At 27.6% G+C, this 23,293-nt stretch overlaps 1 long non-coding RNA gene across 1 annotated transcript; it reads right to left on the bottom strand.

Annotated features, from left to right (window-relative positions):
- Window positions 1–6,372: 6,372 nt before the first annotated feature.
- LOC101248059 (uncharacterized) lies at window positions 6,373–8,626 on the bottom strand. Its single transcript, XR_011211933.1, has 2 exons — window positions 8,139–8,626; window positions 6,373–6,682 (listed from the first exon to the last, which is right to left on the bottom strand). It is a non-coding gene; the product is annotated as an uncharacterized lncRNA (long non-coding RNA).
- Window positions 8,627–23,293: the final 14,667 nt, after the last annotated feature.

Below are 23,293 nucleotides of genomic sequence, written 5' to 3'. Positions count from 1 at the left end.
CACTCCCCCTACCCCCACCCCACCCCACCTCACCCCACCCCTCTAAAGTGGGAAAGATCTTGTTGATTGTTTGTTTGGTAGGGGCATTGAATGCCCTTATTAAAAGGGAAAAACAAGTGGGGGTTGGGTGATTTTAGGTAGGGACACATTTTGTAGAGATTTTGGTTGTTGCTATAGGAAATTGGTCGATAAGCAACAACAAATGATGTAGACATACATACTAAGTGCATTTAATCATCCTCTATTATATTCGATTCATATTATCTGTCTTTTAGTATTTCTTTATATAAAAATACATAAATTTCGTAGTTTTATTATACTAGTACTTAAGTATAAAACTACTTTTTTTTTCTATTTTACTTAATTATCACTCTACTAGTTGAAACAATTTGGGATTATTAGACTAAATGAGTTTTTAATTTTTTTAAAAATGTAAAATATTTTAAAACAAATTGAGTTTGCTAATATATATATATAACTTCAAGTTAAAAAAATATCTTCCTAAACAAAACATTTGGTTGTTCAAATTACACGTTTCTTTAATTAGAGCCTTAATTATCCCATGATACTTGATTTAGCACTAAACACTTAACAATGCAATAAAAGTAGTAAAAAACAATATATATTTTTCAACAGAAAGTTGGTGATTTTATTTTTTATGAGAAAAGCCCAAGTGGATTGCCTTTACCAACACCTCATCTTATCACAAAAATAAAATATATTTATTTATATATTATGAGACACATTTTTTTTTTTTTGATTTAATGTGTTGTATGATAATTTAGGTGGAGTTGGTTTATGGTAAGGAAGGTTGTTAAGTGTTAAATCCCACTCTAATTAGCAAAGGGAGAGAGAGACTTATAATGAGAAAAAGGAGTATTTATAATTTAAAAGTGATTAAGTTAAAGGTCATTTAAATTAATTTTTTTTAAAAAAAATATTCAAACTTTCGCAAGTAAAAAAAGAATTTATAAGAAAATAATTTAAATTAAAATTAGATAACCGTATATGAAAATATACATTTTCAGAGGTGATTCATACAAGTCTAAAATTGTTACTAAATTCATTTCTAAATAATCTATTTTGTAATCTAAAATGATGTTAGAAGTATGTATTTTGGAGAAGAACTCGAAGAAAAACAAAGAAATCAACCAAGGTTATTACATCTAATATTTTTAGATATAAATTTTAATTTAATCATATTCGAATATGATAAAGTAGGTATATTATATAAAGAAGTAGTAAAACATGTTTGTTGAGATTGACTTTAATTTACTCTTAAATTGAAGACAATGAATGAAATCATGTTACTCAAATAAATATAAAATGTAGACGTAATTTTTGACTATTTTTCTAGAGGATGAATATGAATTTTGATCAAGTACCTTCCTATTACCTTTCCTTCACATGCTAACAAATTAAAAAAAAATTGTATATATTATATAGTGCCAATAATATAATATAAAATTAGCTTTTTCATTCATGCATCCAAAGACCCCTCTTTTAAATGCCCATCTTTCTTGACCTTTTTTCGTTATTTATTTTTTATTCGACGTCGGAGCGGCTTAATCGTATTAGAGTATTAGAGGTCTAAAGTAAAAATTAAATAAGATTTTATATTTAAATTATTAATATTTTTATATAATTTACTTTTTTTGGTTTTCATCTTATGATATAATTATTTTTATTTTAAATTATTTTTCATAAGATATAGTACTCAAAATATGTCAAATATCTTCTAATAATTCTTTCATTTTTTATGAAATGTTTATTTTTTTTACAAATAGTATCAAATATTTGTTAAAAAATAATAACTTATAATTCATTATTATAAAAAATGAAGCCCTTTAAATTTGGGGGTCTAAGACATGTATCTTTTTTTTAACACTGTCAAACTATTCGTGATTTGATGTGTATTAAAGTATGATTAATTTAAATTTATATTATGTAAAATTTTATTGGTAAGGAAACACATTTTTTATTAATTCTTTTTTATATTTAAGACTCGAATTTTTTTTAAAAAATAACTTCATCTAATATACCGGGATGGATCATTTGATAAATTTAATAAAAAAATGGATCCTTTGTGGTTTGTCTTGACCTTTTTGTATTATTAATAACTTCTCAAACTAATTTTTTTTTCAGATGAAATATAAAATGATTTTTTTAGTTTTCAATGGTATACTGTTGGTCATTCTCTAGTAGTTTTTTCTTGTTCAACAGAAATACAAATATATATAGATATTAATAATGAGAAATTAATTCTTACAAGCTTTCTAGTTTAGAATGTGTCCTTGGGAATCTAACTAGATAGGAGGTGGTGACACGTATTATAAAATCTTATACAAAATAAATTATGATAATGGTCGAATAAAAGATTTATACCAATTCTTTTAATTATGAATTATATATTAGAATATATTTTTATATTAAAAATATTTAATCAGTCAATTTATATATGGCTGTTTAACGACAAAAAATATATTCTACGACTTAATGAAGATATAGAATTTCTCCGCTGCTTAATTATGAATGATTTAACTAAATATATATATATATATCTATTTGTATGTGTGTGTTGTCTTTGTGTGTATAATTAATCACGTAATTTTTAAATGTGATTCGTAATGTGAATATATGCATTAAAAATAGTAGGGTTATACGCAATGGCGTAGCCACAACCACAGCCACCCGGTCAGGTGTTCAATTGAATATCCTTCGTCAGAAAATTATATTGTGTATATATGTTAAATTTCACATTTAAAGGCTATATATTTAAAGTTGAATATCCTTGACAAAAAATAATGCATTTGGGGAAATTGTAAAGGGTGTCCATTCAATGAAGGAGATTCGGATTTGAACCGAAATATTCAATATTTTTGTACTTTATTTTAACAACCACACACCATTATTTTTGCATACGTTTAATAAGATTTCTAATTCCACCACTGACTATACGTAATGTTTCGCCAACTCATTACAAAAGTCCTCATAAAATTTCTTTCATTTTTTTGGGTTCTTTAAGGCATCAGATCCATGGGTAGTAACACAAGCAAAACTAAGAAAGTCGTGTAATTCCTAAAAATTGACTCGTAAATGCGGAAATGTCTTTAAAAAATGGTGAGAATATACACAATTCTTCGCTAACTCATTTAATGACGTCTCCATAAATAAGGGTTTCATGATAAAATTTTGATGCTATAAAGCGCTATCTATGCGTTAATACACACAAAAAATCAAAAAAATCGCTTAATTCATAAAAATTGATCACTCATAAATGTGAAATATTTTATAAAAATGGTGAAACTATACATAATGTTTTTCCAACTCATTACAAAAGTCCTCATAAAATTTTATCATAATTTTTTTTCATGCTCCAAGGCTCCATGATATAGACTAATACACCATGAAAATAAAAAAAAATTGGAGCTCCATGATATAGACTAATACACCATGAAAATAAAAAAAAATCGTTATAATATAGGACTAAACAAACAAACAAACAAAAAAGAGCAAGAAAAAGGAGGAAAATGTACAATAAGATTAGATACTCTCTCTAAAAGGAAGAGATTATCAATATATGTATTTTGTTTGTCTTAGACTTATTAAGGTAACTATAGAGTCGTCAAAATGATTGGCCTCGTTCGATTCGTTACTTGAGTTGGATTATATTGCGTTATAAATTTAGGGGCGATAATTGAATGGGTTGAGTTAAATCTAGGTGGATTAAAATGAATCAAGACGATAAATAGGTCGAGACTCAACACAATCCAAATTTGTTTGAGTCAAACAGGTCAGTAACGAATTAAAACTCCACCTGCTCAGTTTTTATTAAGTTTTAATAGCTTTATTTGTTATTTTATAAGCTTTTAGTACCTAATAAGAAAAGAAGAACATTTTAATATAACTATATATAACATGAAAAATAAAAAATAAAATTCAAAAATATTCTAACATGATTTCTCAAAATTCTATTTGTGTTACATATCAATCCAATTTTTACAGGTTGAAATGGATTCAACTAACGAATGGGCAGGTTAATAACCAATCAAAACCTATATGGATTGGATCGAGTTGGATTTGATTTTGCTAGCCTAGTTATAAGTTTTTGAGCCCATTTGAAATTGAGACATATTGGTCCGATGGACCAAGTTAGCCCACTGACCCTATTTGAATTAGGTTGGGCCTGGGCCGATTTGTTGACCAAAATTATTTAATTTTAATTTGGGCAACTTTCACATATAGCAAACAAAATATTCATATTTGTATAATATAGCAAACTTTGCATAATTGCGCTCCATAGCAAACATAAAAACTGTATAATTCGCTATACATATACAAGTGTATAATTCGCTGGCCTAAATTGTATAATTCGCTGGCCTATTTCGCTGCAATTGTATAATTTGCTTTGCATATAGTTGAATCGAATTAAAATATATGTATATTGCATAATTATAAGTTTATAGCAAAAAGATATATGTTTTTCTCGCTTTATACAAAAATAGAAACACAATACATACAATATGTTGTATAAAGTTAGAGAAAATTGTATTTCACCGCAATTGTATAATTCGCAATTGTATAATTCGTTGGCCTTTTTCTCTGCAATTTTTGAAGTAAAATGTTTGTAAATTGTATAATTAAGTGTATAACACTAAGATATACATTTTTGCATGTGTATATACAATTTTCTCTCGCTTTATAGAAAAACAGAAATAGAATTATACACTTCTGTGTATAAAGCGAGAGAGGCGAGCGAGAATGGAGAGTGGCGAGCGAGATTCCTGGGAGAGAGACGCTGGCAAATTTTAGATAATGTTTGCTATGGAGCACAATTAAATCAAACCCTAGCTATTCTATTTAATTTAGGTTATTAGTTTGCTATTTTATACAATTTTTCCTTTTAACATTTAAAGAAAAACGAAAGCTAAAAGAAATACTAATACTTGAAAATGTTGATGATATTACAATTTAAGTTTTTTTTTGTTTTATGATGTCATCCATATAATAAATTAAAGGGAAAATTGTATATAATAGCAAATTAATAACCTAAAATAAATGGAGTAGCTAGAGTTTGATTTAATTGTACTCCATAGCAAACGTTTGCAAAAAATTGTCAGGCGCCTCTCTCCCATAAATCTCGCTCGCCACTCTCCTCCAATCTCTCGCTCGCTTTCTCACTTTTTATACTAACACAAGTGTATAAAAGTTGTTTCTAATTGTATAAAACAGAGAAAATTGTATAAATACATATATTTTTGTTCCCCTCTATCCCTTCTTCCAGATCTCGCTCGCCACTCTCCCAAATCTTACTCGCCACCCTCGCCTTTCTCACTTATACAAACAGAAGCGAAATGTATAAATTGTGTTTCTGTTTGTATAAAGCGTGAGAAAATTGCATATACACGTGCAAGTACATATATTTTCGTCCTATACACTTATAGTTATACAATAAAAATACTCCCTTGCCCAATTTCTTTTGCCTTTCTCTCTTTCTCGTTTATACAATTTTCAAATTGTATCTAATTTCTCTCTTTCTCGTTTATACAATTTTCAAATTGTATCTAATTTCTCTCTTTCTCGTTTTATACAATTCGATTCAATTGTATATTCCTTGTCAAGTCTCTTTTGTCTTTCTCTCTTTCTCATTTTATACAAATTCAAATTGTATATAATCATTCTATATACTTATAATAATACAATTCGTTTATACACTTCGTTTTTATACAGTTCTCTGCCCAAGTGTCTTTCTCTTTCTTATTTTATACACTTCGTTTTATACAATTTGCTTCAACTGTATATGTATAACTAATTATACAGTTTCTATGTTTGTTATGGAGCGCAATTATACAAACTTTGCTATAACATACAAATATGAATTTTTTATTTCCTATATGTGAAAATTGTCCCAAATTAAATATCATCATTTTTTGTTATATATTGAACTATAGTGACTTATTTTGACGGCTTTAGTAAGAATACTTGACGGTGCATTCGAGTCTGAAAAATATATAGTTTAGTAGTTTAATAAATGAAATGCACAAATAATAGACATTTGATCGTATGAGATGAAAAAGAAGACATTATTAACTTGGTACATATTTAAAAGAAAGTCGAAAAAAATTAATAAGAAGAGAACTATGCTAGTTATGTTTCCCCTTATTTTTGAAATGCTATGGTACTCTAAAGTCGATATAAAAGCAAAAATTTAATTCGTATTGTCATAAAAAAAATAATTATTTTCGAATTTGATAATTTTATAGTCACTAAAAATATATGTTTTGAACATTTATACGTCGATGAAAAGTTCATATATATATATATCGTCCCGAATTGTATAATTGAATATAAAATGATTGCTTAAGTACACAATTAAGCTAAAAAATTCTCAAATTTATATATTATAGGTACATTTAAACTTATGCAGAAATAAAGGTACATTTAAAGGGGAAAAAAACATTAAGTTACGTACACATTTTTCTTATCTCTTAATTGGGCAACAGTAATTTAATTAATACATAAGATAAGAAACACTTAATTAAAAACATGAATTTACAATTAATTAAAGATTCCAATTTTTTGGAATTTTATAAACATGACACATTTGGATAAATATGGCATTGACCGTTGACTTTTATGAGTCCAAATTTCTGCTCACTGTAGTTTTAAATTCTTCAGAAGCCTGCAAACAGAATAAATATAAAATCATATTGTTAAATTTTTTTAATAAAAACTAATATATCATCACCTTAATAATATTAATAATTATTGTTGCTCTTAGTTGGTTTCATTCGACTTTATATTTCTTTTATCTGCTTAATTTTTTATAAGTTTTTTTTGAGCTAATAGTTTATTATAAATAACTTTTCTATATTTACGAGATATGAATAAAATTGCGTAATATCCCCTCCTAGACTGATCCATGAAATTACATTGTATTATTATTTATATCGACGTGAGGCGGATTAAAAAATTATAGGCTTGATTTTATTTTTTTAAAATGATTTTAGAACTTATAATATTTATATGACTAAACTTTTTCATATTATCTATATTTTGTGCTGAAAATGAAGGATCAATTATATTGTATAATGATGATCAATGACAAATGCTAGTCAAACAAGTATGTATATATAATCGTTTGAAAAATAAATGTATGTAAAAAAAATTTCGTAAATAAGAAAAATATGCTACGACGTGTTGATTATAATTAAATGATACATCAATATTTCAAAGAAAAAAAATAATTCATAGTCATTTTATATAAGTTGGTTAGGTTCAATAATCATAATACTATTATTCAATATAAATAATAATAATAATTGCTAAAAAAAAGTTAGCTTTTATTTCAAGCCAAAGGTGAATATATAAAAGATACTAAAACTTTTTTGCCTTATCGGTATGTCCAAATCGTCACCCTTTTAAGGATATACAACTTAGAGTTTAACTCCTTTACACTTTGTAACGTAAAAAGTTTTTTACATTATCAGATTATCTAAAATTTAACTGTATAATCATAAAATAATCACTAAAAAAGTATAAAATGTTATGAAAAAACATTATGAAATCGATGATTCCTTTCAATAATTTGATCGCTCGATCATGCTAATTTCATACGAATCAGTATTGAGAAGCACATGACTATTCTAAAATTTAACTGTATAATCATAAAATAATCACTAAAAAAGTATAAATTGTTATGAAAAAACATTATGAAATCGATGATTCCTTTCAATAATTTGATCGCTCGATCATGTTAATTTCATACGAATCAGTATTGAGAAGTACATGACCATTCTAACCGTTTATAACGTATATAACCATTATAAAAATTCTTTATAATTAATCTAATTAAATCTTGTTACACAAAGAATTGATAGTCAAATAATTAAAAAATGTATAACGTCAGCCAAAGAATATCTACATGCATGAAGATTTGTAACCTTGAAAATAAGTCTACTTCATTGTTAGCTACTCCACAGATATGATTAGAATGAATATAACTGAAATTTAAAGTCTAGTTATTATTAGCTATCGACAGATATGATCAGAATGTATATAATTCAAATTCAAAGTCTAGTTATTACTAGCTATCAACAGATATGATGTATATAACTTAAACTCGATATGTATAGTACCTTTGTTCATTAGCATAACCTCTAGCATTGGTTTGATCAGAAGTAGTCCTATAATTAGGCAAAGGGACTTGACCATTTTCAATTTGAGTAATATCTTTTAGCAAAAGATCATAATGCCTTCTAACTTCTTCAACTGATTTTCCACCAACATATCTTGCTATATTATGCCATTTTTCACCATTATTGTCTTTGTCATACATAACCAATGCCTCTTCAAACTTTTTGTTTTGTTTTGTTGTCCAATTTTGGGACATTTTTTTAGTAATAAATTGAACAAGAAGAACAAGAAGGGAAAATATAATATATAGTTTTTTTTTTTTGTTTTGTGGTAAAAAGAGAGTATTTTGAGCTCCTTATATGCTGGAGGATGAAGGTATTATTTTGAGTTGGAGCAAGCTGTAGAATATATCTTTTTATTTTTTTTCTCCTTTCTTTTTCATTCTTTTACAAGTAGATGTGATACTCATATACTAAAAAAGAGTCTAAATAGTCAAAAAGAATTTTTTTTTTTTAAAAAACTTATATATACATTAATATGTAATATTTCGGAAGCTGACTTTCTATCTTCACAACACAGGAATAAGGTTGCGTACAAATCCCCCTCCTTAGATTCCCCTTGTGTATGTTGTTGTTGTACAATATATATATATTTATTGTACTCTATTCCAAATCCTAATATGTGATGATATTTGACTTAACACGAAGTTTAAGAAAGTAAATAAAGTTTTTGAATCTTATTTTCTTAAACATATAAAGATATCTAATTAGAATGTATTTAAATCTTGTGTTTTAGTATGTCATGTGGAAAGTTAAAATTAAAGAACTGTCAACAAACGAAACAATCATTATTTTTTAAAAATAGATTAAGAAAAAGTAAGTTAGATAAATAAATTGAAACGAAGGGAGTAACAACGATGGTAGAGATGCACCAACAAAGGAAAATAGTTCATATTTCGCCCTAGCTATGATATTTATCGCTAAATAGCTGGTAACTAATAATGTATTCATCAATTTCTAATTAAATAGGATCAGTGACGAATATTTACTATTTTTGGATAGAATTTGTTCATCGCTAATTTTTTTATTTATTTTATTTTTTTGGTAGTGACCTTCTTGACCACTGTTCAAACTTCAAATAGTATGAAAAAGAAATATAAATACTATACCACTTTAAAAAAAAAAAAATCTGCCTAAAGAAGAATTTTTTTCTTTTGGCCCATATGTAATTAACATTGTTCTGAATATATCTTAATTAAAGATAAATTATTCCACTTGTTTGGAATCTGTCAAAATTATTATACATCCTTTTCTTTGAGTTCTTCATATGCTAGCTAATTTGACTCTATTTTGATTCAAATACTCTTTTAATTATATTTTATTAGGAAGATATAATTAAGTAAACTCGAATTTATCCATGTAGGAATTAATTAGATTAATTGTATAGTTTCACAAACTTTTTGTGTTCATTTGGATTCTACAAAAACGCATTTAATATGATCGAAGTCAATTATTTGTACATGTTTAGTAGATCCTTAGACCTAATTTAATTATAAAAACTAATTTTTAAAGTTAAAATTTAAAAAATCATATAAAAAGATTATTTTATTTTAAAGAATCCGATATGTGAACTTACAAACTCCTTTAATATCCAGACCTGCTAATTGAAGCATGAACAATATAATACATATGATATAAGACCCCAACATATATCATATAGGGAAAACTAAGAATAATGATGAATCTCACATTGATATCATGATGAAATTGGACCTCTGATCGAACTCAATCTCAAAACTTAGGTTATGAAGTGATAAATACATATCTAAGATCATATAAAATTTATAAACTATCTCAACCTTGAAAGAAAATCTGTGATTAAATTACAATGATTATATATTGTGATGAAATTCTTATCTGAATCAGTGTAACGAAAACTTAATACACCAGACTGATCTCAATTTCTTTTCTTTTTCTTCTTTTAAGTGTAACTTAGCAACGAAGTTAGAAGTTTTCCTAAAAGATACAAACTTTTAAAAGGAAAGTTGCTTTTAAGACATTAGATATCCTCAAAGTAATCAAAAGCTAAAAATCTTGTCTTGACCTAGCTACTTTGTTTTTTCTTGATGATGAAATAAAAAATCCAAAAATATATTGAATATATTTTGTAATTTGTAAATTTGACGCTTAATTATTACATTTTTTTTAATTTTAATTTATATGTCTTACGAAATAATCAATCTCTTAACTATATAATTAAAAAAAAAAGAAAATTGTATATAATAGCAAACTAATAACCTAAAATAAATAGAGTAGCTAGGGTTTGATTTAATGTGCTCCGTAGCAAACATTTGTAAAAAATTGTCAGGCGCTTCTCTCCCAAATATCTTGCTCGCCATTCTCCTCCAATCTCTCACTCGCTTCCTCACTTTTTATACAAACACAGGTGTATAAGAATTGTTTCTAATTGTATGAAGCAAAGAAAATTGTATAAATACATATATTTTTGTTCCCCTCTCTCCCCTCTTCCAGATGTCGCTCGCCACTCTCCCAAATCTCGCTCGCCACCCTCGCCTTTCTCACTTATACAAACAGAAGCAAAATGTATAAATTGTGTTTTTGTTTGTATAAAGCGTGAGAAAATTGTATAAATACATGTATTTTCGTCCTATACACTTATAATTATACAATAAAAATACTCTCCTATCCAGTTTCTTTTGCCTTTCTCTCTTTCTCGTTTTATACAATTCGACTCAATTGTATATTCTTTGTCAAGTCTCTTTGTCTTTCTCTCTTTCTCATTTTATACAAATTCATATTGTATATAATCATTCTATATACTTATAATAATATAATTCGTTTTATACACTTCGTTTTTATACAGTTCTCTGCTCAAGTGTCTTTCTCTTTCTTGTTTTATGCACTTCGTTTTATACAATTTGTTTCAACTGTATATATGTTTGCTATGGAGCGCAATTATGCAAACTTTGCTATAACATATAAATATGAATTTTTTATTTGCTATATGTGAAAGCTGCCCAAAAAAATAATGAATTATTAATTCCCCTTTTTAGACAAAGTTGCTTAGGGTTTTTGATATTTGAGGTGCTGCCTTTCATATTCTGATATATTCATGGAATATTTTAGTTGGAACCAATAATATATATTGATGATATACAGCAAAGCTTTGTGATAAATGGAATCTGTGCTATGTCTCAAATTCCTTCATCAACATGACAGAATATATATCAAATTAATTAATTTCCCACTTGTAATTGTAAATGTTTAATTAATTTGTAAATTAACTATGATCAGAAGCTAGGTTTCCATGTATGTACATGAATATAATATCTGATTTTAATGGTATGTGCATGTGATCGAGACGCATATGAAGCGGTATATATGTAAGTGAAACATTTTAATTAAGGGAACTAACACCCAAAAGCATATATCGCATTTGTATGTCAGATATTTATTATCATCTCGAAGTGCTCATTACTAGTGTTTTTAGATATAGAGATACATGTATTTTATATATCTACTATAAAGATACATAATGTCGTAATATATGTTTTATTTTTTGGTTATAAAAAACAATAAATGGAACGAAGCCACTTTGATCTGTATCAAGTGTAAAAACACATTTATATCATTAGTAAATACACAATAAATATTACCGATCGAAAAATAGTTTATTAGTTGTGATATCATATTTATCACATACTTTTAAGTCTGTATGCACAATTGCATATACTATTTCATATCAAACGTGACCAATTCGTCTAACTGGTAAAAGCTAGTACTAATTAATTAAGTTGCAACTAGGGTTCAATTTGTGAATATAAACTATATATTATAAATTAAAAGGGGGATACATTTTTGAAAAGATCAATTTACTAGTGGTGGAGGATCTTTTATTGGTTATGATATGTTCCAAAAGATAAGGAGATAGATTCATAAGGCCTATCGATACATTTGACATATGCTAGATACCATTTTAATGAAATAATTTCTAGGTAGACTAACGGTGGCTTCTGTGATGAATAAAATTAGATAGATGAGTTTGACATAGTTTGAACATGTAAAAAAGAGATGTACAAATATTTTAGTGAAGAAGTGTGAGAAGTTTGCTCTGGTGATTGTATGAGTAGATCGGTAGATGCAAGCGTACAGGAGACATAACCCTAGATAGAAAGATATAAAAGATGAGGATTGAAACTGAAAGTAGATCGGCGGACATTGTATCTTATTCTTCGAATTAATTATTACTACCTATTGATTTTTTTGCTTCAGTTATCATATTATTTGTTATTACAATTGTTTTCTTCTTCCATGTTTTCGACATGTCTTCCCCCCTTTTGTTTTTGCCTAACCTGATATTTTGTTATGGTTTAGTATTTGAGTCGAGAATCTATTAAAAACAATCTATCTACCTTTAGAAGGTAGGGTTAAAAATACATACCACTCTTTTTAAATTCACACCAAATATGTTATTATCGTCGCTATAATTATATTACATATACTAATTATTGCCTATAACATAGTGCACACGACTGGTTGCATGTGCTTTCTACTAACACCCCCCCCCCCCCAAAAAAAAAGGTTTTTAAAATATATATAACAATGTTCTCAAATTCTTCACTTAAGCATTATATTTTTTTATTATAAGAATGTGTGAAATTATTTTCTTTTTCTAATTAAGGAAATGGCCGGCAAAAAGGTAAATGGAGAGGGGGAAAAAAAGAAGATATATAGAGATAATGTTGTCAAGTGGTCAATGATACTTGAAGGTAAAATGATTCCTTTATGACGTACAAAGACAATTCTTTAGAACATAATCTTGGATAAGATATAACTACCTTTTTTATTATAAAATAAATATAATTTCTATGTATAAAGTAGATTTTTTTTTTTGTGTGTAAAGAAATGGTCATCAACCAAATACTAAAAGTCACATGCTTGAAGATTCTAATTAAACTATTTTACAAAGTGAAATGTGATGCTTATTGAATTTTGATTTATTATCATTAATTAGTGGTGTGTTTAGTATGAATAAAAATATTTTTTGAAAAATAAGTGATTTATTTATTTATTTATTAGTGTTACATGAGTAAATTTCCTTCTTTTTTTTCATCTGGTGTTCGATATCTATATTGGAATTTAACTATTCTGAATTCGCGTCACTTAGGGTAGAAATACTTCCTATCAAAAGGATTTTTCTCATACCTAGGACTAAAATCAGAGACCTTTAATTAAGCAAGGAGAATCTACATCCACTGTACCATATCGCTTGATAGTATTTATATATTCAACGAAACATTTGAAGGTGGTCGATGAGTAAGAGTGGTGGGAGGGGTGTGTGTGTGATAGTCGGTAAAAATGCCACTTAATTAATTATATGAACTTGTTTTTCGATAACATCAAGTAATTAGTTATTTTCTTAATTTTTAAGAAACATATCTTTGAGAGAAAATGTACTCCAAACATTTTGATCAACCAAAATATGAAAAATTTGAAAACGTTTTCTTCCATATACCAAACACACCTTTTAAGTCTTTCAATTTTCAAATCTTTTCATAGTAAAAGTCATATACTTCATATATAGCTTTCAATGGCCTAACTAACCAAGAAATTAAAGCAATATTTTGACTCATGGTTGCAATTTCATAAAAGTATTTTGGATAATGTACTTCCACCAACCCAAAAAAAAAAAAAGGTTAAAGAAACAATACCTAAGTGCAATCCTTCTCCTCTTCAACATTATGTTTATAATGTGACTTGGACATTTGACTTTTATGGCCAATTTATCTATGATTAATAACTAAATGGACTACAATTCATTGATAATTAAAAGTTTAGACCATGATGATTTATTGTCAACTTAAAGAACCATGTACTTTACTATTTTGCCCTTTTTCGAAACGTTATAACTAGTGTGCGCTTTTATATCGACGTGATAAACTTTATTCAAATCTTGAAAATATAATCTGCTACCAAAAAAATAAAGATAAACATGATAGTGTAAATAGTATACTGTATATATATATCTGATGTTTATTTTGATTGAATTTCAGATATTAAACTCAAGATCCAAATTTTAGATGAAAAATATATTCTTTAAATGTCTGAAATTTGAACTAAGGTTTCCTTCTTGCCCTTCCCTTACAAACTTAAATACTTCCCAACATTGGCTATGACTTAAAAACTTAACAGGATAATTATAGAATGACAAACTAATAATGTAAAATAAATACAATAGTTATCGTTTGATTTATTTGTGTTTCCATAGCAAAATGTTGTCAGTCGCCTCTCTCCCTCATAATTGCTCAGCACCGATAGTAAGTCGTCTAAACACCAAAACACAGATGCAGGCTACAAAACTAGAGAAGAAAACAAGCAGAGAGAAACTTAGTCCTTCTGCGTTGTTTATTCGCAATGGTTCGTAGTATGCAATGTAATTGTGTATAATTTCTCTCTTTCTCGTCTTATACAATTCGATTTAATTGTATAATTCTTGCCCAAGTCTCTTTTGTCTTTCTCTCTTTCTCATTTTATACAGATTCAAATTGTATATAATTTCTCTCTTTCTCGTTTTATACATTCGATTCAATTGTATACAAATTCAAATTTTATACATATATACAAACACATACAATTGAATTGAGAGGCTAATAATCATTTATACAAATGAGAGGCTAACAACAATTTATACAAATGACCTGCCAGCGAAATTATACAAATCTGAAGAGAAGTCAACGAATTATACAATTTCTTCTTTTGGATAAATGTATAGCGAAATAGGTAGAACTTTCAATTGTATATATACATCGAAATTATACATGTATAAATATTTGCTATGAAGCACAATTTCGATTCAATTGTATACAAATTCAAATTTTATACATATATACAAACACATACAATTGAATTGAGAGGCTAATAATGATTTATACAAATGAGAGGCTAACAACAATTTATACAAATGACCTGCCAGCGAAATTATACATCTGAAGAGAAGTCAACGAATTATACAATTTCTTCTTTTGGATATATGTACAGCGAAATAGGTAGAACTTTCAATTGTATATATACATCGAAATTATACATGTATAAATATTTGCTATGAAGCACAATTTCGATTCAATTGTATACAAATTTAAATTTTATACATATATACAAACACATACAATTGAATTGAGAGGCTAATAATGATTTATACAAATGAGAGGCTAACAACAATTTATACAAATGACCTGCCAGCGAAATTATACATCTGAAGAGAAGTCAACGAATTATACAATTTCCTCTTTTGGATATATGTACAGCGAAATAGGTACAAATTTCAATTGTATATATACATCGAAATTATACATGTATAAATATTTGCTATGAAGCACAATTTCGATTCAATTGTATACAAATTCAAATTTTATACATATATACAAACACATACAATTGAATTGAGAGGCTAATAATGATTTATACAAATGAGAGGCTAACAACAATTTATACAAATGACCTGCCAGCGAAATTATACAAATCTGAAGAGGAGTCAACGAATTATACAATTTCTTCTTTTGGATATATGTATAGCGAAATAGGTAGAACTTTCAATTGTATATATACATCGAAATTATACATGTATAAATATTTGCTATGAAGCACAATTTCGATTCAATTGTATACAAATTCAAATTTTATACATATATACAAACACATACAATTGAATTGAGAGGCTAATAATGATTTATACAAATGAGAGGCTAACAAAAATTTATACAAATGACCTGCCAGCGAAATTATACAAATCTGAAGAGGAGTCAACGAATTATACAATTTCTTCTTTTGTATATATGTATAGCGAAATAGGCAGAACTTTCAATTGTATATATTCAGCGAAATTATACATGTATAAATATTTGCTATGAAACACAATTATGCAAACTTTGCTATAGCATACAAATTTGAATTGTTTATTTACTATATGTGAAAGTTATCGTACTTGATTAAATGTTTATGATGAAAATGCATTTTAGCCCATCAAAGTTTCGAAGTATGGGCTTCTGGTAGGAAGCCCATTTTTATATCTGGGCTCATCTTAAGGCCCAACCCAACAAATCAATTTTGTATTAAAATTTCACGTTTGCTAAAGTGCTAGTGTTTGATTTTTTTTAGAAATTAAAGTTATGTCCAAATATAACTTGTGAAATATTATGATACAAAAATATAAACTTATGTCAGCAATAAAATTATTTCTTATACATGGTAAAAATTAAATTTCAACACAAAATAGGGACAAAAGCGCAAATGATATTTTTGAAGTACCTGTTAATATGTAACGTACAATTTTCACTATCAGAAAGTGATGAAATAATTGAAATTTTTCTATCCTTAATTAGAATGTTGCACTAGATATGCAGAGTGCTCCGCAATTGTCGTTTTGAATTCTTAATTAATTGTGTCCGATTCACCACATTTAAATTCATATTTAATTAATCTAAATTTATATTGAGTTGAACCCAAGTTGAAGAATTCAATCTACCAAAATTTGTTATTATTTACTAATAATAACAAACAAAAATCTTTGATTGACCACTCTTTTCTTCTCATTAAATCTGTATAATTACTCTTCAAATAGTCATTAAAATTCTTCTTTTACTTTTTCGCTTTAATTTATACAAAAAAAATGTATAATAAAATTTATGTTGCTCAGACTTAAATTTTTTTTATTTGATATGTCAAATATTTCAAAAGTAATATATTTTTCAAAAGTTCGGGCAATACTGAATAAAATCATTGCTACCTTTACCTAAAAAAAAGAAACAAGTAATGAAGGATTTAAAATGTGAAAACTAAACACAAGAAGAAGCTGAAGAGTGTTCAATAATATATCTATCTCTCTCTATATCTATGAAAACAAATTTAACCACAAGTTTTTGATGAATGATGTTCAATGATGGAGTCAGAAATTTCGAGTAGGGTGTCAGAAAAAAAAAAAGGAAGAGAAAGTGTTGCTATTATTTAATTACTTGGATATCATTTTACTTATACATTCAGTATTATTTTTCGACAAAGGGTGTCTAATATAGCATAACTATATGCCCCTGGTTAAATTCCTCAATCCTATCTGGCTCCGCAACGGCGAAAGAACCAAATGTGAATGGAAGTTCAATATTCAAACAAACATAGTACTACAATTTTTCTCTGTTTGTATTCTGTTTTTCTCCTGTAAAAATCAGTTGACGTGACTACAGAATTTGGTTCTGCTATTGTTGGTGCATTCTTGATCCAGCCAATCATCCGTCAATTCGGATATTTGTTTTTCTACAACAAGAATGTTGACCTCAAAGAATGGTCAATTGAAGACTCATACTGCTCATAATGATCAGATTACTGAGTTGCAGACTCTTTCTGTTGAATCTTCTCATCGGTTAAAGGTAATAAAGGCTAGATGAAGGCACTATATCTACTTGTCCTCTGCGTTAAATTCTGATAGTTAGGTAGTTGAGTGTTGTCTGGCTTATCCTTCTTTACTATTAGCCGTTTCTTGTCTTTTGAGTTTGGTGACTATATGTTGTTTCTTTTACTTCAGTTATCGTATTAGTTGTTCAAGTGACTCTACTATGGTGTAAAATTACTACATACTCAATTATGATTGATGCTTTTGTTATTTTCTAACACTTGTTACATACTAGTACAATAGTATATATGAATATTGAATATACATTTTATTATATCATAGAGGTTATTGAATCACTCAATGATTTTTATTCTTCTTGCACTCCCTAACAGGTAAACGCGATGTCACTAGTTAAAGTCATGAGGGAGTTAATCCACCGTGATACAAGTTTTAGTGTATGGTTGCATAACTCGAACCCATAACATATAAGACAATATTCTACTGTTACTTTAACGCTCCCCTTCTTAGGGCGTTTGTTTGAAATGCCAAATATATAGGTAATGTGTTGTTGTAGTTGATGATTAGTGTGTCAAGAAAGTTATTTTTCAATATTATTTTGTGTTGGTAGAGAGTAATAGACTTTTGTGGTTCGGGCCTACCAAATGAAATTTGACAAATGTAGCTAAACTTTAAACAGTTCCTAATAATTGGTTATATTTTAAATAACATCCCACACAAAAGACTATTGATGATGGTCACTTTCTCTGGCCCAGTCCGGCCCATAGTTAAAACCTACTAAGGCCATATCAGCTATTTATGAATTTCATCTATTTGGAAAAAAAAAATTAGCGTTCGTTGGTTATTTTTCGATTATGTCTTTGATATTGTGAAATAATATTATCACGAACATTAATCTTTGACATTTGGAACTTTATACATATACTATTTTCTATCTATACGAAATTGAAAAATAATTATTTGTGAATTTCACCTGATATAATTGTTACACGTCATACTTGAGGTATTTGATGTTTGTGGTATTTAGGTCAACTTTTGCATATCTCAACTTATTTTATAGAATATCTACTATCTATTATTAGTAATCTGTATCAGATAACTCTGTCTACCGTAAAACCTCTAACCTTCTATACCACGAACGCTCCTCTAACATCTATATGATGTTTGCATTTGAAAAATATCAAAAAAAAACAAAACATGAAGAGTAGAACATACAATAAAAAATTAAGGATAAATGACAGAAATCCCACATTTAAGCTCTCTTATTACAATTATCCCTTATTATTTTTACAAATTTCCAAAATCCCTCATATTCACGCATCAGATTAATGTATCCGCACATCAAATTAATGTATCTCGCGCATCAAATTAATGTATATCGCGCATCATATTAGAGCATCGTATATAAAATGTACATCAGATTAGTGTATTGTGCGTAAAATATATTCTATCTTACTTAACGGTTAATGTACCTCGCGCATCAAATTATTGTACCAGCACTTATATTATTGTATCAATTTGAGAAATTTTTGTGTTTATAAACTTGTAAGGAACAAATGATATTTTTGCCTTAAAAGTATGTGAATTCTGTCATTTGTCAATAATTAAATGAAGTAAAATGACAGAAATGTGTTGACACGTGGCATGTACTAGGAAGTGAATTATGGTCTCAATGATAATAATTTATTTGGGTCGGATCAGAAAAAACACCACATTAGGGAAATGGGCTCCAGATCACTCTTAAGGCCCACATCCAACCTACATCTCTTACTTTTGTTTTTGGGAATGTTTTGTGAGAGTTGGCAAGCACATCCTTTTCAATGTTATTTCTTCATTATCATTTTAAAGATCATCGAAATTTGGATCCCGATGAGATGAATGAGATTCGTTTATTTTTTATTGTTTGAGTCTCGGGTTAATTAGGACGGTGAGAAAAAAGAGAAATTCCTGTTTTAAAAGTGCTTTCTTCTTAATATGATGACCTTATAAGTTTGGAATTACAAAAGCACAAATTTAAATTAATCGATCAGTGAATTCCGAATAGTCAATGATTAAACGATAAAAGAGACAAAGAGAGTTGGAAAGCAACATTGAATAGTGATCACGACCTTTCAAATAGTACTCCTTCCCTCTCTCACTTTTTAAGATCATCAAGGAACGTGTTAGGATACGTTAAATTTTTCAAATTTTTATCAAGATTCTCGGATTTAGAGCCTTAAAAAGATAATATATTAATAATAGGAGTATTTGCCTCTTAAATGGACCTTGCGTAATACAAATTTTGATTAAATAATGACTGAATTCTGAATGAGAACAAACAAATGTAAATTATCGAGAATTATGAAAACTTAATTGGGACATTTTTGTTCAATTATTGGGATATCTTTTTTCTTAATCTCCTATTCTTCAGTCCAAAATAATATGTTTTAAGGAAATTAGGAAGGTAACCAAATTTTGAATACAATGCACCTATCAAAAACTAGTCAAATAATTAGCTCAATAGAAAATTAATTAGAAATGATTGGTCATTAAATAAGGGTGGGCAATTAATATACAATAATATATTTGTGTATACAATCTTACAAGTGAAGCTGAAAGGGTGAGTTATATGCAAATCTTAGCCCTATTGATCTTGTGAGGTAAAGATATTACTTTTAATAGATACTTGCTTTAAAAAAGTTATTTTGATAGAATAATTTAGAAAAAAAATACAAAAATAAAAAATCTTGATAAAACGTTAAAAAGAAAAGTATTGACAATAAAATTAGTCAAAAATTAAAAGTAAGAAATAACGATAGTAATAACATAGAAGAATAAGAAAATGCTAGCAAGATCCTACTAGAGGCCACACCTCCGAATGCACCTTGTACTTAGTGTGCATTCGAATTTAATAAAACTTTAATATGGACTTCAAATATTGAGTGACTTTTTTTTTTTAAAAAAAAAGAAAGTTGGGACGATAAATAATAATACATGTAAAAAAACAAAAAAATTGCTCTCGAAAAGAATTATGCATGTGCTCTACCACTATGAAGGGAGAAAGCGATTGTCTACCCTGATCTTCGATATCTATGCTCTCTCGTTTAGGATGATGTTTTTACTGAGACGAAGATGTGTGATGTCCTATTAATCATCTTTTACCGCTATCTCTTGATGTTTTTACTGAGTCGAAGATGTGTAATGTCCTATTAATCATCTTTCACCGCTATCTCTTTCACACACACACACAAAACACACACACACGCACTCACGCACGCACGCACACACGCACACGCACGCGCGCCCATGCGCCCGCACGCGCGCACACACACACTATAACTATTAATGGTCTTGATTTCTGGACAGTTTTCTAATGGTCATTGTTTCTGGACAGTTTTCGCACACCTCAATTAATTTCACAAACACACACTTTATTAATGGTCTTGATTTCTGGACAGTTTTCTAATGGTCATGGTTTCTAGACAGTTTCCGCACACCTCGACTAATTTCACAAGATATCAGTCACCTCCTACTAGCAACATGTACTAGATAACCGTGTCCATCAAAACTAATTAGAACAAATAAAAAGAATCACCTAATATTTTTTTATACTTCGTTGAATTTTGAACGTGTGTGTATATATATATATATATATATATATATATATATATATATATATTAGTTGTTGATGTTCCAATGATGTTATCCCCATAAGTTTGACCAAATGAATGTGAAGAAGAAAACAATAGAAAAAGTGAAAGGTAAAATAAAAGTGGGACTTAATAAAGACAACTCAAAAAAAGAGTTAATAAAAATCCTAGTTATAAGGTTTTGCTTGTTGAACAATATTTGTATTCTTTGTGATCATCATGAACCCTGTACTCATAAAGACAATCTTCTTCCCCACTCAATTCCATCTTTTTTTTCACAATTAAAGCTGTTGCCACTCACATTACATATCATGTATTATTATTATAGACATCAAAATATAATTCCTTTTTAATACATTTTAGGAAACAAACAAAATAAATACCAAGGGATCTTGTATTAGTACTTTTATATAATTGACAAGGCCTTTGAAAAGTAAGGACTATTTGATTTAAGTTATATACGTCGATACTCTAATAACTTTTTACGTTATTATGTAGTTTGGACTCAAAAGAAAAATAAGGTTAATGAAAGCTTCGCACCCCTTTAAAATGGTGTAATATAGGTAACCTAAATCAATAATTAATTTTTGTAAACAATTTAAATTTACAATTTATCTAGGTCAAGTAATAACAATTTTATCGTTACTTCAAAATTGTATCCGAAGCTTATTAAATGACAAACGTTTTCAAAATGGAGATTAAATAACAAAGTAGAAATGATTAAAGTTTTTCTCTCTCACACGCATACACTTGTTTTCTTTATTGGAAAAGTCATTAATAATATTGAGAAAAAAAAATTCTGTGTCAGACTTAGGGTTAAGAGGGGAAAAATAAAAGCTTGGTAGATAGATATATTTATGTATGTATGCATGTAAATGATGATCCAATAAGTGAACATTTTGGAAATTGACATTTTAGTCTCACATTATATAAAGAAATAATAAAAAATATAGTGTGGGAAGTAATAATTATTTGGTGATAAATTTTATATTGAAATTTAATTCTTTTGGATTTATATAATGTTGTGTACGGTTTATATGAAAGAAGATTGAGAAATAATTTTTTATATCATCAAAATTTAAATTGAAATTTTTAATCAAAGAAAAAATCAATCTCATTCATGACATTGTATTTTTAGATGGCTGAAGTGATTATAATTTATAATATGATGTAGGTGTGTTCCTTTACATGCATTTAGAAAAACAATAATACTAACAATAAAAATAATATATATATATATATGTTTTTTTTTGGTCATTTACTTAATAAATAAGGTGTAGTGTGTTTGTACGTGTGTGTTATCGTAGTTCTCCTTTCTTTCCTCTTATTACTCTATGCATTAATAGAAATTTTTAACGTTGGTATGAAGTCGTTTTTATTAGAGCGTATTTTATTTATAATTTGATAATTTTTTGATGTGAATTGAGATTTGATTATTCAACTTATGTCAATTAACATCCTCATTATGGAATATATGAAAGGTTTATTGCTTAACGAAATGTGCGTTGATAAAAATAGGTCAATGAAAAATTTTAATTGATAATTTAGATGAATCTCACATATAGCAAGCGATAATAAAAAAGTAAAAAACTTTAAGATACAATATAAATTTAGACTCGATAACTGCATAGCTCATTGGAAATATGTGAAATTTGTGTGATAACGAAATGAACAATACGTATCATGAGATTGGACCGCGATTAAGTTCATACGTATTCAAGTAGATAATAAAGATAAATATATCAGTATCGATCACACCATATACGATTATTAACTTAATAAAATACGTACATGATTGCATATTAAATTATTATTTATATCACATTAATACATTAATAAATTACTTAATTAATGAACTTATGTAATAAAGCCGACTTACTAAAATCATCAATAATTCTCTATGTACTTATGACTTTGCATGGATTATATATTCATAATCTTCTTTTAAACTTTCTATTTTATTATAACTCTGAGTCTGATTTAATTGAATAAATTAAATTATTCTATGCAATATTAATTATCTTTTTTTGAGTATCGAATCACTTTGTCCATTAAAAATGGATTAACTTCTTTACTTTATATTTTATAAAAATTAAATTCAGATCTCACGT

Source organism: Solanum lycopersicum, chromosome 10 (assembly GCF_036512215.1).
Source record: "Solanum lycopersicum chromosome 10, SLM_r2.1".
Lineage (NCBI taxonomy): Eukaryota > Viridiplantae > Streptophyta > Magnoliopsida > Solanales > Solanaceae > Solanum > Solanum lycopersicum.
Note: the sequence above shows the minus strand (reverse complement) of the source record. Positions and strands in the feature narration are given on the sequence as shown.